This window comes from Parus major, chromosome 19 (assembly GCF_001522545.3).
Source record: "Parus major isolate Abel chromosome 19, Parus_major1.1, whole genome shotgun sequence".
Lineage (NCBI taxonomy): Eukaryota > Metazoa > Chordata > Aves > Passeriformes > Paridae > Parus > Parus major.
The window spans coordinates 8118966-8130841 of NC_031787.1; the positions used below are offsets into that span (position 1 = coordinate 8118966).

At 49.7% G+C, this 11876-nt stretch overlaps 1 long non-coding RNA gene across 1 annotated transcript; it reads left to right on the forward strand.

Moving 5' to 3' along the window:
- Positions 1-1230: 1230 nt before the first annotated feature.
- Positions 1231-2322, forward strand: LOC117245291. The gene is made up of 2 exons (XR_004499860.1): positions 1231-1353; positions 1625-2322. It is a non-coding gene; the product is annotated as an uncharacterized LOC117245291 (long non-coding RNA).
- Positions 2323-11876: the final 9554 nt, after the last annotated feature.

The window sequence follows — 11876 nt, forward strand, 5'->3', positions numbered from 1 at the left end:
GGCACGAGCACAGCTTGGGATGTGGAGCCGCTCCAGGGATGGCTCAGGACCAGTCTGGCCCTGCCTGGGGGCTCAGGGGGGCTCAGGGGGGCTCAGGGGGGCCGGGCTGGGGCTGGGCAGCATCAGGTGTGGCAGGAGAGAAGCTCCAGGCTCCCTGGGGGCAGCAGGGAAAGGCTCAGGATCAACCATTCCCCAGGATTTGCCAGGGAATGGCTCCCTGAGCGTCCATGGCACGCAGGGAGCCGGACACAGCAGGCCCAGGGTGGCAGGGGGGGAGGTGGCCGGGTGTCCCCAGCTCTGGGGACAGCTGTGCTGGGTGTCACAGAGCGCTGTGGTGAGCCGTGGGCAGCAGCTGAAGGGTTAAAGGCGCTGGGATGCAGAGGTCGCTCCCCGGAGCTCTCTCTGTCCCTCAATATATTGAATATCCGCTAATCTGGATCAGTGGGATCCGGGATGAGCTGGGGACAGCCAGGGCTCCCTGTCCTGCCCTGCTCAGGCTCCAGGGCTGGCCCTGCCACGGGGGACATGGGACACGGGCACGGTCTGACCCACAGCTCACCATCAAACACCTCTCCAGCCCTGGCAAGCAGGAAGGGAAACCCAAAGGAGAGAAAATCCCAAAGGTTGCTCCATCCCTTCCTTCTGAGGGGCACCTCCAGGCCATGTCCTGACCATGGCCACCAGTGCCACCCACCCGTGTCCCCAGTGCCAGGGGGTGCATCCCTCACCCTTTGGACCACCCCTGCCAAGAGAGAGCCCAGACTCACAGCAGCAGGAGATGTACTCAGGCTCAAGGCAGTTCAGTTGTGTTAATTATGAAAATCTAAAGATAATCTATATTTAATGTCAAATTTTTCTCAAATTTGCTAAAGAAGGAGGAGAATATATGCACATGATGACATTTAAATGAAGAACAAGGTGCAATTAAACTCCGAAACGTACAGTAGACTAATTGGGGAGAGGATGACAAATATAGTTATCATCACCAACTAATTAGGGCCCTGCTTTAGCTTTCCCTGCTTGATTAATCTTGACTAGGTGTTAATAAGTTCCGTGGGCCTGGCCAGCAGTTGGGGACAGGCTGTTTGTGGCTGTGCCAGGAGGGGTCTTGGACCATGAGGAATGTTGGTCAAGGGAGCTGGATTTGTTTTTGGAGGAAGATCAGAGCACATCTGGGGGCTGGAATTGTCCCCACCAAGCCTGGGAGCACGGAGAGAGGAGGAGGAGGAAGAGGAGGAGGAGGAGGAGGAGGAGGAAGAGGAGGAGCGTCCATGGCCAGCCCCGCGTGCCGGGAGCGCTGTTGACGCGTCCCTTGTCTCCCAGATTTACACTCTTATCTTTTTGCATTGAAAGGTAAGAATAATAGTAAAATGTTAATGCTGTGCTCCACATCCAGCACTGTAAACGGGTGACACGACAGGGAGGCAGATAAATCACCACCAACTTCAGACAATCATCTCTGCCAGGCAGAGTAACACAGGAGATCTCCCAGCACAGGAATGCGCTCAGGAAAAAGGGGGTTCCAGCCCAAACCCCCTCTGGATGTCACCAGTGCGTTGGTGCAGTTTGGTTTTATAAAATTAGAGAGGTTTTTAGGTTTGCTGCTCCCTGTTCCCCCTGGAAGCGCTCACAGGTGAAGAGCTCCGGAGACTTCACTGCCATGAGGATGCTGAACGTGGGCACTTGAGCTAAAATGAGGAGGCAAACAGGCTTCTGGCCAAAAACATCCATCCCTGGCATGGCTTTCTGCTGGATCTGCAGTTTGTCACAGCTCTCCCGCAGAGATGAAGCCACACAAAGACCTGGCTCCCCCGGGGGAAGCGATGGGGGAAAATCCCCACGGCGTGGCCGTGCGGGGATGGGATGGATGGAGTTCTACAGCCGCCCTCCAACCACCCCACAACCATCCTACGATCGTCCTCAAACCATCCTGGAGAACGTGAGGAGCCAACCCCACGTGGGATTGCTTCTCCATCCCTCTCCTTGAGCGCCGTTCCCACACGGAGCCTCCTGGGCGGCCGCCGGGGACGGCACCGGCACCCTCTGGACGTGGCCCCGGCCCCCGGGAGGGCTCGGGGGATTCTCCCGGTGGGATTCAGCTGCTGACGGATCGAAGGGCGCGTTTTCCCCAGGAACAATCCCGGAGGAGGTGGGAGAGCAGAACCATTACGGAGGAGGATGAACTTGGCTCAGTCGCCATGGAAACGCTGGCCGGGCCCGGCACCGCTCGCGTGTGCACGAGGCCCGTTGACCTCACTTAGAATTATTACCTTTAGCCAAATAAAATAATTTGTGTTAATAAAGAGACCATTTTCTCTCGGCTTCCAAGCGAGCCTTCCCCAGAAGGCAGAGTGACTCCTTAATTACACTTTTACTGCAAGGTGATTAATGTTCAATATGTGATACTCCGTTTAAATAAGTCGCTTATTAACACCTTTAATATATTTAATTTTTTTTTTTTCTCCCTTTTCCCCCCTCCTTCCCCCCGGCCCTGGCGGCGGGAGGGGCTGTGCAGCGCTAGATGGAGCTCTGATATTGGGCATGGGGGTGAACCCTGGGGCCCTGACTTCTCCTGGAAGGAAAAAATGATGGGAGAAGCAGGAGGGGAAAGGCTGAGTGCCAAGGGCCGGGGGTGGCAGAATGGGAGTGGGGAGCAGGATGGGAAACTCGCTCTGTTTTGTGGCTCTGAGTGCTGGGAAAGGAGTGGGAGAGGGCTCAGTCCTCAGAGAGGGACGGCAGCAGCTCTGGGATGCTGGGCTGGATCATCCACAGGAGTTTGGAGACTCCCAAAATGGTCCAGCTCTGCCCATGTCCGCAGCCACAGCCCTCCCGTGAGAGACACAGGGAGCAGGGCAGCACTGGGACACAGCCAAGTGCTGAGGAAATGGGGAAATTCCTCCTTTTTGGTCATTCCTCTCTTAGTCACTGAGTTATTTTTTGGGGATGGGTGACAGATGCTGCTGGCTGGTGTTTAAAACCAGAAAAGTGTTACTGCCTGAAATGGATTGTTTCTCCTGATTGCAGCTCAACTGCTAAATGAAAAAAGTAATTTTATCTCATACCAGATTTCTTCCTTTTAGAACTATTTTCATTCGTGCAGCAACAGCTGTTTATAAATACATGTTATTATTTGCCATATAAAGAATGTATTATTCCCAAAATGGGAGCTCATGGAAATGAACACCTGCCATTGGTGCAGAGTTTGGAAATGATGCTGGAAGTTTTTCCTTTAGGAGAGGGAGGGAGAAGAGAGAGAAGGAGGCAGTGAACAGTGGGGGGACAGGAGTGCAGTGTCCCTGTGCTGGGACAGGCCCTGGTGTCGCTGTCCCTGCAGAGGAGCCCCTGGTCCAGCCCAGCCCCATCCCAGCTTTTCCTGATGCTTTTCTTTGGAGCAGCAGCTGCTCTGTCATCTGGATTCTGCAGGAATGAGGAGCAGCAGGGGAAGCTGGAGAGAGGGCAGAGCTTTGCTGGGCGCTGCTGCCTCCTTGGGAAGGAGGTCAGGGAGCCGAGTCCTGCTCTAGACAGGATTCCCTGAGAGCCTCGGGGTGTTTTCCCCCCAGACCCAGACTGTGGCTTCCCAGAGCTCTGCCTCCCAGCAGGAGCAGGTCCCACACCCCCTGCCCGGTGTTCTGTGGGATCCATGGGGTCCCAGAGCTCCAGACTCCTTTTAGAAAACTCCATTTCCTGCTGCAATGAGCACAGGCTGCTCAGCAGAGGGGAAATGGAGACGAGGGGGAGCCTCTTTATTCCTGCAGACATCTCCAAAGGACAAACGCACCACATCTGGCATTTCCATGGCACAGGGGAGCTGCCTTCCTGCCTGGGCTCCTTCTACCTCTCATCATCGGCTCTGGATCTCCAAATTTCTGCTTGGATCCTACCCAGAGCTGGGTGGGAAGAGATGTTCCAGCAGTCCCAGTGCCAAACACACAAATTCTGGGCCAAACTGCCAGAAAATGCAACTCCATGTGGAGGGGTTGACTCCATTTTCCTCCCTTTTCCCTGCTTTCTGCTGGAAATGGGGTTAATTATATTCTCCATCACATATGGAGAAATACTTTGTGTATTATAGAGAGAAATATTCCAGGGAAGTTGTAAAATCTGCCCTTGCTGCTGCTGGGGGTGTGTGCTGGGAACCACTGCAAAGTTAAATAAAATTGCAGAGAAACAAATTATTTCTAAAAGAATTTGTCCCTTAATCCATCCCTGGGAGCTCCTGAGGAAGTGCTCAGCTGCTCCCAGTTACCAGACTGGGGGAGCTTTTCCTTGGGAGCCTCGTTCCCCCAGCCAGATTCCAGGTAGGGGTTATAAATAGGTTATAAATACCTGAAATTCAGATTAACTCCTGCATTTTATTCCCTGCCCTCAGCTCGGAGAGAATTCCAGGATTGGCGTTTGCAGGGGTGGGCTCTGCTCCCCTGATTTTGTTTCACTGCCTTCCCCTTTTCTTTCTTCCTCTTCTTTTCCTGCATAAAGACATTTTTCTGGAGGGATGCCTCTGAGACTCCGGCTCCAGCTGCTCTCCCTGCCCTGAGTTCCTTCACTTTATTAAAATTCTATTAATAGAAGATGCTTTGTAGAACCCTGTAAGGGAGGTAACACCTCTGGCTTGCTCTTGCTCTGCTTTTTCCTGGGCTGGGGGATGTTGGTTGCTTTGGGTTTAGTTTCTCATTTCCTTTGAGTGGTTTGAAAAAGGCAGGAACTTGGCTTATGAGAGAACCTAAAGGAATACTGGAGGAAATGCTGCTTAGCTGGTGTAAATACTGAGCCCCCCATTAATTGCAGGGCTAAATTAGACATTCTCCTAATTGTTTATCCAGCCAGCCACTCTGGCAGAGAGGCATCACCTCCTGGAGCACTGCAGGTATTTGGGAGTTCACTGGTTCCGAGGGCTGAGCTATGCATCACCTGGCATCTCCTAACAGTCCTCTCTTTCAGGACTAACTCCCATCGAAAATGAGCTTTTATTGCATTAAATAAAACCTCAGGTAATTCTCAGAATAATATTTCCTGAGTGTTCAAGGCCCAGGGAGAGGCTGGTGCTGCTCAGCTGGGGCTGAGGCAGTGCAGCCAGGCCAGGGCTCTCCCCTCACTCTTTTATTTATATTTATTTTATATGCTTGGCCCTTCTGGTCTCATTTTTGCTTACAGCTGGATGTTCTGCTCTGTAATTTCTGTCTGATCTAACAGTGCCTGCTCGAGCTGCAAACCAAAGGAGCTTTCTTGGCACTGGGGGTGCCTGGCCATGGAATTGGGGATTTTCCTGGGCTGGTGCAGAACCTCAGGGATCAGGGGCATCTCTGGGGTGGGAGGAGGATTCACCTTCCTAAAAACACACACAACTGCTGGGGTGGGCAGTGAGCTCACAGCCCTGCTGTGCCCTGAGCCCTAAAAACTCCTTTAAAACCCCTCGGCAGCCGGTAATGACCCAGCAAAGGTTTATTGCCTTTTTTTAAAGGGTAAAATGAATGTGAGTAATCCTCATAAAGCCCCCTGATTTGTGCTGGTCCGTCCTGCTCCGGCCGCGCTGCTCTGACTCCTGCTCCTCACCTCTAATGAGGCTGATTAGGGGTTAATTAGCGAGTGCCAGCCCTGGCCGGGGATGCTGCCCTGGCCACGAATTCCACTTTTCCCTCCGAGCCTTCCTCACCGGGATCTTGGATAAAATGTGTTTTTCCCATGGCTGCTGCCGCATCCTAAAGGGTTTTTTTTGCTTTCCGCTGACCAGCCGCGATCTGAATAATTCTTAGGAAAAGAAAAAATATCACACCTCGCTTTTTCTCTAATGCTAAACCAAAATGAGAATTTCAGAAGGCAAATACACAGGAGCTTGCACCTCTGACTTAGAGTCTGCCGTGGGTTTTTATGGTGGTTACTTATTTTCCCTAAATTGATGAGGCTTAAAGGGGAAATTAAACTTTTCACTGATACAGAGGTGAAATAATATTAAATTCCCGTATTAAAGATCATCATTAACCTGTTTGGGTTTTATTGGACTAACAGTAAACACAACAAGCTGTGAACAGGGTGCTTAATTATTCCAATGAATATTCATAATGTACAGGACCCTTCGAGGAAAAAAAGAGAGGAAATTGTTCTACAGCAGTTGGGAGGGGGATAAGCCTTAAATTGAGGGAGGAAAATGAAATACACCTGCACTGTAAATCCTTGGTGCACATATTTTTATTTATTTTTATATGCAATGTATTTTTAAGAAATGGATACAATTTTTACTAAGCAACTTATTAGAGAATAATTTGTTTTCAATGGGCACTAGGTGTGTTTAGAATAGAAAAAGAATTATTTGGAGCCTGATGCTGCAGCACCACGACTCAAAATTCAAATATCATCGCTGATTTCTGTAAAAACACAGATTTTGGCTGCAGGAGTCCCTCTATTTCCCTGTTTCCCTCTTTTTGCTGCATCCTGCAATAACTCCAATGGTGTTTTCTGCCTGTGCCAGGCATTTTGGGAGTTGGTTCAATAAGAGAAATCACATAGGGACCAAGTGATCTGCACAACTTCTTCCTGAGAATCTGGAAGAGGCCCCAAAGTCCTTTGTCCTACATTTCCTATAAGGGCAGGTGCATTTTTAACTGTACAGGAAGGTGGAAGTTCTAAAGCTTCTGTACAGACAATGGGATTGGGTGCCATAAAGGGACGTGTGGCTGGTGAATTAAGACACTTGGTAACTTGTGGAATGATGGCTTAAAATGACTTTATTTTATGGCCAGTTTCTGCCATCTGAGTGATGTTGCATGTATTGGTTGTATTTATAACTTAATAGCTTTTCTCAATTTTATTATACTTTTTATGAGACTTGTGGCTTTATGGTACTTCATAATTTTTCTCAGATTCATTAAATCCCGTGGAGGGTGGAGCTGATGCCATTCCCAGTGCCCTGGAGCAGCCTGGAGGGAGCTCTGGTCCATGGAAGGTGCTCCTCCCAGGAGTTTTAAGGTCCCTTCAATCCCAAACCAGTCTGGGATTCTCAAAAACCCCTGGAGAGCGAGGAACGAGCTCCAAGCTGAGCTCACACCGTGTCAGGTGAACCTGGGATTGAGGGAAGGGGTGGAGGGGTGTTGACAGCTGAACTCCAGCAGCTTGGCCTTTGCTATTGACAAATTCTGAGGAGTTTCTCCCATTTCTGCACAAACCTTGGGCTGTGTGTGCTCTGTTTGCTGTAACCTTCCCTCTTCTGCACCAAAGGTCACACTGCAGTGTTTTGGAGGCGTTCAGGGCTGGCACATCCTCCCCAGCTCTGGGCACAGGGACAAAACCTTGGCTTTGGTGCCTGAAAGTCTCCCAAAATGAGGCAGAGCTGAAGAGAGCTGGGTGTGAGTGGGAGCAGCTGTGGTTTGGAGCCTGGGCTGGCTCCCAGTGCCAGGAGAGGAAGGGGAAAGTTTGGGAGCCTCACGGGGAGGGCTCGGGGGCTCTTTGGGATGGAGACAGCTCTCCTGCCATGGGGCTTCAGCCCTGAAATCATCTGAGACAAAACCAGCAGCTCCTTCTGCTCTGGGGGGGTTTCCCCTCCTTTTGGAAAAAACAAAGGGGAGCAACCTCCAGAACCCCCAAACACGCCAAAAATGTCCTTTTGGTTGGTACTGAAATAGAGGGCAAGGTGGAAAAGCTGCGGGGCCTGGAGGGAAAACACCCAGGAATTCCCAAATTTCCGTGGTTGTGTCGGGAATGGCCCTTGAGGAGGAGATGCTGCTCTCCAGAGCAAATCTGTGCCTGGATACATCCCCAGGGGAGAGAGACACACCAGGATTGTTCCTTTTGTACAGTTGGGAACAATCGAATTCCAAATTCCACTTTGGGGAATTGGGGAAAAGATGGAGTTGACTTCTGGCATCAGGTCCTGGTCCCTGTGGGAGGGGGTTTGGGAGGGGTTTTGGGCCCCCTCACCTTGCCTGCCTCTCCCTGTTTATGATCCCCAGAGATAAGGAGCTTCCCACCTCGCAGCAGCTTCATTACAGGCCCTTGGTCTGCGGGCCCGCAATGCATTTATAATTTTTATTGTTATATCTTTTAATTTTATTTTGCTTTCCTTGCTGTCTGCGAGGAGGGAAGATAGGAGTCCATATTTATTACAGAGCAAACGATCTACCTCCTCGAATGTATGTATCAGTTAATTTAATCTCACCAGTTTTATTTAAACTGTTTTTCCTTCCTTTCTTTACTTCCCTCCTCCCTTCTCCCCCCTTTTCCTCCTCCTCCTCTGGGTGCAAGGTGATCAGTTTGTTTAAAAAAAAAAAGAGAGAGAAGGGAGAGGAGGGGGGGGAAAAAAAGCTGGAAAGTAAAACTATCCCGTGCCTTTTATAATGTGGATTGAAAAGGCTTTTTCTGGTTGCTACGGCGTCGCTGTGCCTTTCAGTGCTTACGCCTGTGTGCCTCCCGTGGCCCCCGTCTGATTGACATTTACAAATTACCAAGCTGAGAGTGTTCAATCTTTGACCCGTGTGTTTCTATTCAGCAATGAGTGAGATTTGCAAGCATTTTGTCATATAATTACTGCAAATCCCTTGAAAATTTCCACAACAACGCCTAGATGAATGGTAATTTGTGCAGACAGCCGCTGGTGCCTTTACAATACACTCAGATGCAAAACAGTCTAATTTTTATATTTATATTTTTTTTTCACCCTAAGATTTCTGGGGAGGGGGGGAAAAAAATGTTCTGTGTGTGAGCGTGTTGTAAAATATTTGGATTGTTAGATTTATTTGCTTACACAACCTATATTTGTGCTGATTTTATTGTATTGACTGTATGCATTTTTTTCCTCCCATTCTACAGTTTTATTGTGCCTTGGTCATATGCATACATCACCCTCATTGTTCTCCAGGAAATTTATTCCACCTTTCAGCCTGCTCTTGATAGGACTTATTGCATTACTAGTTAAGTGCTGAGATTTGCTACTACAAAGATTTGAAACAGCCCCTTGTAATGTTTATTTGCCAGACATGGCTGAGATCATATGTTTGCATCACACTTGGAGTGCATCTGCATTTCGGGGCTGGCTTTGGGGTTTGGTCCTGAGGGATGGATTGGGTGCCTTCCCAAACTGGGTGGCCGAGGGGGAGAGCATCAAAGAGCCAGGAGGAAGTGTGTGTCCAACACCTGTTGAAATAATCATATTTATTCATGGAATACCCATAGAATCATGGAATTGGTAAGGTTGGGAAAGATCTTTGAGACCATCAGGTCCAACCATCCACCCCCACGCTCACCACTAGGCCTATATGGAAAACCCCAGAATCATTTAGATTGGAAAAGGTGTTTAAAACCATCAAATCCAAACGTTCCCCCAGCACTAAACCATGTCCTAGGTGTCACATCTACACTTTTAAATCCCCCCTGGGATGGGGACTGCCCTGGGCAGCCCCCAGTTGCAATACACGGAATAAAGGGTGGAGGTGCTGGCTGTGGGAATTCTGGCCTTGTGAGCTGTGATTTAAAACCAGCTATTTTGGCAAATCATGTTTTGGTGGAGTTTAGTAAGTATTTGCCTTTAGGAAACACTTTCAACTCACCTTTCCAGAGTTTCCCTACACTGGTGCATGTATATATTTTTATTTTTATTTATGTATGTGTGTTGTGGGAGCAGAACCTCCACTGGCTGTGGATTTCACAGTGACCTGCCTGCCACGAGAATTGTGATGTAGATTTTGTTGTCATTTGTTAAAACAGCCCAGTGAGAATTTAATAACTAAACTGAGTTTTGGTGTTGCTTTTGTATTCTGCCTTCTGATGGTGGCTGAGTTCCTGGCCCCGGTGCAAGGGCAGAAACTCTGCTTTTTTGTGGTTTATTTAAGGTGAGGGTCACTGTGTTGTCATGGGGAGGACACAAACCCAGGGCTGTGTGTTTGGGGGAGCAGAGAGAGGCTGATGGGGATGAGGCTGGCTGGGGGCTCTGGTGGATCTGGAGAAGGGCTGCTGGAGGCTTCTGGAGGAGGATTCCCCTGTGGGAGCAGCCCCAAAGCGCGGGGATGCTCGGGGTGAGCCGGGCTGGCTGCTGGAGCTCCGCTCCCTGCCCTGCAGAGCCCCTTCCAGGGATGATTATTTATCATCACCGTGGTGTTCCTGCCGACTCAGCCCTGACTGCACTGCAGCATTTTCCCTCGCCCGAGGAATTTCCTCTCTTGCCTTCGCGAGCAGCAAAGCCGGGCCTGGGCAGCGGGGAGCTGCTGGGCTTGGAGGGCTTGGAGGGCTTTCCTCTGACCAGCTTGTGGGAGCAGGAGGAGTGGGATGGGAGATCTGTGCTAAAACTCGGGCAGTGCTGGCCGAGCTGAGCCGCCTGGGCTGGCGGTGACGGATGGAGGCCGAACAAACCACGGCCGTCATTAGGCTGGAAATGCAATCTCTGCTGGGAACAGGCCCTGGGACACTGAGCAACATCTGCTCCCGTTATGGGAATTTAATGCACCTGGTGGAATCTAACTGCAGGTCATCAGGTTTTATTGGCACGGTGCAGACATGCAGGGTGATGAACTGATCTGGCAAAACATTAACAAAGCTAAAAAATAATCCCAGATCAGGTTTTGTAGCGGGTATCATTGAAATCAGAGCAGATGCTGCTCTTTGGGTGCTTGTGTGTTCATCCCAGGTAATTTCTGACGCTGTGCTGTCGGTGTAGATAGTCTTTTATATGGAGTTTGCAGATAAATTTTTGTCTGGCACATATCTAGAACTTATATAGTCACCTACTAATTTAAACCAATTTGCCCTAGGTGATGGGTGAATACACTTGAAAATTAAATGGGTCTGATTTAAGCATCCCTTCTCTGAAGCCAAAGATTATATAATTAAATTAAAAGAAAATGTGTTTTATAATAAACTGTATTTCCTCTTGGCAAAATCCAATTTTGAAACAAGATTGTAATATCATATCTAAAAATGTTTTCCCATGGGTATTACCAGTCTATTTCATTTAATTGTTTTCACCCATCATATTATGTGCTTTCAAAGTAGTGAAATGAGTGTGGATTTTACGAAGAACAAGGGAGGAAACGGCAGGGAGAGGGAAAGTTGGCTCCTTTCCTAGGAGGAGCTTCTGGAAAACCAGGAGTGGGCACCTCGTTGCCTGCCCCAGGCTCTCAGCTCCTGAGCCTGGCTGGTGGAAGGTGATGCCATGGCAGTGCCAGGCCCTTGGCCCCTCGGGTTCTCCTCTGGTGAGGGTCTGGCACAGGAGGAAGCTCCATGAGCTGCACTCTGAGGATTTTGCACTTTGGCAGAAAATATTTAATGCTTTGAGCAGGCAGGAGCTGCTTGCCCAGCGTGGCTGCTCATGTCAGTGCAGAGGGGTTTGGTGATGCCAGAGGTTTTCCAAGGTGTTTCCCAGCATGTGGATGAGCAGGATCAGCCCCTCAGGGTGAGAGGGACCTGTTGTAGGAGCAGCAGCATTTTGGGGTGGGATCCCTGTGGGTAGCACAGCCACCCTGCCGTCCCACCAAGTGCTCAAACCAGGGGAAACGCCACGTAAATATGGGATACAGTTCCAATGAAATATGAGCCAATTCACCTAAAATTAATATTCTCATTTTCTTCTACCTCCAGTTATCTGTTTGTGTATTGTCCCTGTGTGCCACCAGCACTGCAGAGGGAAGGAGATGGGTGTCACTGCTGCACTCCCGCTCCTGATGACACAGCTTTACACTTCTGATGCTCATGGCTGATGATGACTGGAAGCCAATGCTTCTGATTCAGCATTGGTCTGGCAAACTTTAGCAAAATTCTTCAGCAGAACACTAAGAAAAGCTGGAGGTGTGTGCCCATCCTCTGCTCCTGGTGGATCCCAGATCACCTCCCAGGGCTGGAGGTGCCAAGAGATGGGGGCAGAGCAGCATCTCCATGTCTCCACTCTGATGAGACCCTGC